General features: G+C 42.6%; 1 pseudogene; it reads right to left on the bottom strand.

Moving 5' to 3' along the window:
• Nucleotides 1-1,024: 1,024 nt before the first annotated feature.
• LOC146959819 (uncharacterized) lies at nucleotides 1,025-3,969 on the bottom strand (annotated as a pseudogene).
• Between the last annotated feature and the right edge of the window lie 2,031 nt (nucleotides 3,970-6,000).

Here is a 6,000-nt window from a genome sequence, read left to right as displayed (position 1 = left end):
CGCATTACCCCCTCATGCTTATGCCTCCACACTTAGACCAACACAAAGCCATCCTTTGCAGGGTTATAGCCCCTCAGCCTCCCACACACAAAGCCAGTCTCAAGGTTATGGCCCCTCAGCGTCAACCCACACTGATACCCAGGGCTTCATGGCATTGCTAGAAGAAAATGATGAGTAAAATCAGCAATACAGCATTCATGTAAAAAAAAATAGGTAACGCTTTACATTAACTACATGCACATAATGCATCCATAACACATCCATGACTTAACCGTAACTCATTCATAACCTATACACAGAACTCAGGACACAATCATAACATATGCATTGGATACGACGTTATCCTGCACTACACAATGGATATGTTATGAATGTGTCATGAGTCCCATGCACAGGTTATGAATGAGTGATGGAGTAATGGAAACTACATAAGGCATTTATGTATGCATTATGTGTGTGTAGTTAATGTAAAGTGTTACCAAAATTTGTTTATTATTGGGTTTATCCGAATTGGATACGAGTAAACTTCTATGTAGTACAGTATGCTAAATTTAGTAGGCTATACTACATTACAACTTGCAGACTGTATTTCACCTACAGTTAGTTAGTCCTTTGAGAGTTCTCAGGCCTTGTTTATTTTGGTACATTTCTTTTTAAATGCAGAAGTGTCAGGTGATATTCCGTTTTTTATAGCATACAGGAGGAGTTACCCGTTTTTTTTTTTATATTTAGCATTTATTTTCATTTTTTTTTTTTGCAATTGCTGTTTGCAGTTTACAGAAAGTCTATAATACAAGAAAGGAAGTAACAAGTAACCCTGTTTGCTTTATATACGTATATATCTTTTATTTTTTAAAACTTTGTATTTAAAAATGTCAATACTGAGAAAAATGAACATGTCAATATTTGACTGAGAAAATAAAGGTTCATTAACACAAAACAGTTGTCCAATCTACTTTTGTAATTTAATTGGGAATCTCAAACATAATGCAAAACAAAACCCATAGACTACTTTATGCTCCTGTTATCCGACCATTTGTTCTTGCCAGGGCACACTGCCAGCTGTTGACAGAAAGTACTCCTTGAGTTGGTCCCGCTGCTGTTTCGCTAAGACTGTTGGGTTCCTGGCTCGTCCCATCTCTGTACCTACTGACCGCATCTGTCCCTCCTGCCTCCATGTTCCCAGAACAAGCTGATGGCCCTGATCCTCCCAGTCCATGTAGCCAGGTTGTACATATGGGACATACCTTCTTGACCGCAAGAAGTTGTGGAGGCAGAGGGCGGCCATGGTGATTTTCACAACTTTGTCCGGCTCCAGGCAGATGGTGCTGCGGAAGACTCTCCAACGATTTGCCAAAACTCCAAAGGCATTTTCCACAATACAGCGTGCCCGAGAGAGCCTGTAGTTGTAAATGCACTGCTCTTTGGAGAGCTGACGGTGAGGGTATGGCTTCATTAGGTCTTTCTGCAAGGGGTAAGCTTCATCCCCTACAAACATGAAGGGCATCTCCACATCAGTGTTTGGCAGTGGCTCAGGAGGAGGTATGTGCAGGAGGTTGCGGTCCATGGCGGCTCGGAGGTCAGATGCTGCAAACAACCCGGCATCCCCTACCCTACCCTGGACACCCACATTCACATAAGTGAATTGGTAAGTGGCATCAACCACTGCCATCAGCAGGACAGAGAACCTTCCCTTGTAGTCTGCCAGAATCTGCGGGTGGCTGAATGAAGATGTGCTTGCCATCCATTGCGCCGAGACAATTTGGAAATTGCCACTTCATCCAGAAGCCGTTAGCGATCGCTCTCCAGGCCTCTTCTGATGTTGGTGTCTGAAAAACAATTTTTATACCGATATTAACAAATATATTCGGAATCAGAATCAGTATCAGAATAACAAGGAACTTGTCTTGGTGTCAGGTGCAAACATAAAAGTACCAAAAATAGAATAGAATAAGAATTTGGAGACACGCTGCAGTTTGGCCTTGTCTCTGGCCGTAGCTGCAGCACACCAGACTGACATGGAGGATGTGAGGATGGATTCAATGGTGGCAGTGTAAAAGTTTTTTTTATTTTTTTTTTATTTAACCTTTATTTAACCAGATAAAAGCCCATTGAGATCAGGATCTCTTTCGCAAGGGTGACCTGGCCAAAAATGATCAGCAGCACGCAGTACAGCAGCAATACATGTCAACACAGAAATGCAAAGAATAACAATTAGAAAATATACAGAGTTTTACAATTTCAGATACAACAATTGGAACAACAAAATAAATAATTTAAGATTTGAAGCACAGGCACTGCTGGGTGAATTTCTGCTGCCTATCTTTCAAAATAGAGCGAAAGGCTCCAAGTGGGATTAGTTTAGCGAGTTTCAGCTCTTTCTGTAAAGTGTTCCATGCCGAAGGGGCGGCGGAGCTGAATGCTCTTTTCCCAAATTCAGTCCTTACCCGGGGAACAGATAAAACAAGTTCACCAGCATCTTCACAGGGAGGTGAAACTTCTTCAGCTGCCGCAGGAAGTACAGCCTCTGCTGAGGCTTCTTGGTGGGGGGGCTGATGTTCTGCTCCCATTGGAGCTCCTGGGAGATGTTGGTGCCCAGGAAGCAGAAGGACTCAACCAGGGTCACTGTAGAGTCACAGAGGATGACAGGGGGGAGGGCAGCTTGGTCCTTTCTGAAGTCCACTATCATCTCCACTGTCTTCAGCATTCAGCTCCAGCTTGTTCATGCTGCACCATGACACTAGACGGTGGAAGAAGCAGTAGTCTCTGCCTGGGTCACTGCTGTAGGCAGTCAGGAGCTGTATGTTTCCTATTCTAATACATGTTAACAGGTAAATATTGGGTAAGTATTTCCTTTACAGGCAACATGTTTCGCCACTGCTCGGGCTTCATCAGGGTGGAATGAATCAAAAAGAATGCAAACAGTCAATTCAAATATTCAGTTCAAATAGTCAGTCTAGGGAACAACGTCATAATCATTCTTTGGATATTTAATAGTGTATTTGTAAACCCCTAGTACATGTAGATCACATTTGTTCTATAGGGTGTTGTGCTGTTGATTCACAAGTGTAGTACCTTCACCTGTCCAGTAGATGGAGGCTGTTAGCTGTTTTGTTATCTAGCCTTTTAATTGGTTGTGTTACAGCCCCCTATGGGTAGTCTTTTTTTTTTATTTATTTATTTGGTTCATTTCGGGCATGTCAATTAGTCATCATCATCACACATCATCTCAATCCAATTAATACAATACACATGACCGAAAGGGAAAGCGGGAGAAGCAAAAGCTTATCTTATCTAGTCTTTAACTATGACGTTGTTCCCTAGACATTGTTTGAACTGAATATTTGAATTGACTGTTTGCTTTCTTTTTGATTCATTCTACCCTGATGAAGCATTGACCAAAAAGCACCTTCCTATTTTTACCATTTGTAACGCCAAAGCCCTCCTTTTTCTTGTTTAACAGTTAAATAATATTCCGTGATCACAAATAATCCAAATAGTTATATGGGTCATTGGCTCTTATAGAAAAGGACAGCTACAGCATTTCTAAAAAAAATTGTAAAGCAATAAATCAGACAACCTGAAGATATTGTTATGCAAGACAGTTATGCATTTAAAATCACATTCTACAAGAATTGCCTATACCTTCAAGAAGTCGTCTTTTAATACCGTATGCAGGGCATCACACATCTCCATCACTATTTTGCCGATGGTTGTGGCTCCAATCCTGTACTGCAGTCTCAAGGAGTTGTAGGTCTCTCCTGAAAAGAATATTTAGAAAAAGCCATGAAAACAACCGACGACAATAGCCTATAAAAGAAAATGTGGATCTATTGTACCTGTAGCCAGAAAACGGAGCGTGACTGACAGCCTGACATTTGCAGAAATAGATTTTCTGAACTGCGTGTCTTGCTTGGAGATGAGTGGGGCAACTTTCTCCAGGAGAATATGGAACTCCTCCGGACTCATCCTCAGCAGCTCCTTGAAGCCCTTCATGTCCTCATACTGTAAGAAATGCTTTATAAAGTGTTTTGCATAATGGTGTGTCAAACAGCTCCTAGTAACTTTATTCAACAATATAACTTACACTTGCACGCACGCACACACACACATGTAACATGGACCCCAGGAAGAGTAGCTGTTGCAGTTGTAACAGCTAATGGGGATCCAAATAAACAAATAAACAAATAAACACACACACAAATCAACATTGCCAATCCGTTGTATATACTTTTGTACATTACATTTTATTTTATTTGCTATCATCACTGTATCGTCACTGTGTGTCTGTGTAATGCTGCTGCTACACTGTAATTTCCCAGCTTGAATCAATAAAGTATATCTAGGCTATCTATCTATAAATGACTCTGTGATGTGAAAGATGTGACTCATAACGATGAACCCACACAATACCTGACTGTGCAGTCATATGTTTAAATGTTTTTATTGTGGTGCATTTATCACATTTATCATATATGATTTATATTTAGGGCCGGATTTACTAAAGGTTTGCGTGTATTAAAACGTGTGCAAACGTGATTGCACGCGCAAACACATGTGGAACCTGATCTACTAACCGGACGCACCGAGGATTGCGTCCCTCACACGGGCAGAATAGCACGTGCGATCCATTTAGCGTGTTTGCCTTGATGAATATGTAAATATGGGCGTTTCAGCCAGAACGTGCAGAATACTGGGAGGAGTAGATGCAAATAGATTTATTTAGCGCGTGCAATGTGATTTACCAAACCAGGAAGAGATTGCGGTGGCTGTTTTTGCGTCTTTATTTACCACGTCTGAAAACCATGTACTAACTGATACAACTTTGCCAAAACGTATGCGTTTATTGATTTGATACCCGTCAGAGCCCCGTGATCTTACACCTCTGCATTTCCTCACGTCTGGGTCATTCTGTAACAGTTTTTCAGCTGTGTTAAAGGTCATTTACGGGGCGGTGTTTAGCTCAGTTGGTAGAGCACCCGCCCCATGTGTTGAGGCTATAGTCCTCGCTGCAGGCGGCCCCGGTTCGAGTCCCGCGTCGGACGGCCCTATCCTGCATGTCATTCCCCCCATCTCTGCCTCCCATTTCCTGTCACACTCTCAACTGTCCTATCAAATAAAGGCATGAAAAGCCAAAAAATATACTTTAAAAAAAAAAAAAAAAAAGGTCATTTACGCGCCGTTACGCACGGGGCACGTCTGTCCTGCAGTGCGCTCCTCTCCTCTCCTCTCCTCTCCTCTCCCCTCCCCTCCTCTCCAGTACCTGGCTGCTCAGCTCCGTCTCTCAGTCACCGCTGCCTTCACCCGTCTTTGATCCCTCTGGTCAGTGGTCAGAGCGTTTAGATCCGTGTGTCCCACCTGAGCTCTCTATTAATCCACTCGATCATGGGCGGCACACACACACACATATTACAGGTGTGTGATTGTCGCTGCAGCTGCTGCCTGTTCGTCACTGTATGACGAGTTGGGCCCTGTAGCGATTTATGTTTATTTATCTAAACAGAGCGCGAGAGAGATGAACACACATGCTGTCATTGTATGCATCGGATCAAATGTCATTCTGTCCCTTCGTCCGTCCAGCTCTCTGTCCACTCTCTCCATGGCGGAAACGATTACACGCGCAAAACCCTCATTTACATATTGCGGTTTGCACGTGTTTTCATTTAGCGGGTTACTCTTAGTAGATCAGCTGTTTTGCGTGCACTAACCAAACTCGCAATATTGTAGCGGACGCAAACAATATAGCGCCCGCTATCTGGGATCTTAGTAAATCCGGCCCTTAGTGTGTTTAATCATTCAGGAGGTTTCATGTCAGTATTCCAAACTGTGTTTGGTTGATTAGACCATTTATAAAGCTCAAATGTAGGTGTTTCACCGCACATTTGGACACACACGCACGCACGCACACACGCACACACACACAAACACACATACACACACACACACACACACACACACACAAATAACGAAATAGCTAGCTAGATAGTTTATGACTTTACC

Source organism: Trachurus japonicus, unplaced genomic scaffold (genome assembly GCF_045865225.1).
Source record: "Trachurus japonicus isolate A0001 unplaced genomic scaffold, Traja_1.0 AP031020.1".
Taxonomy (NCBI): Eukaryota; Metazoa; Chordata; class Actinopteri; order Carangiformes; family Carangidae; genus Trachurus; species Trachurus japonicus.
This window is presented reverse-complemented; position numbering and strand designations above follow the sequence as displayed.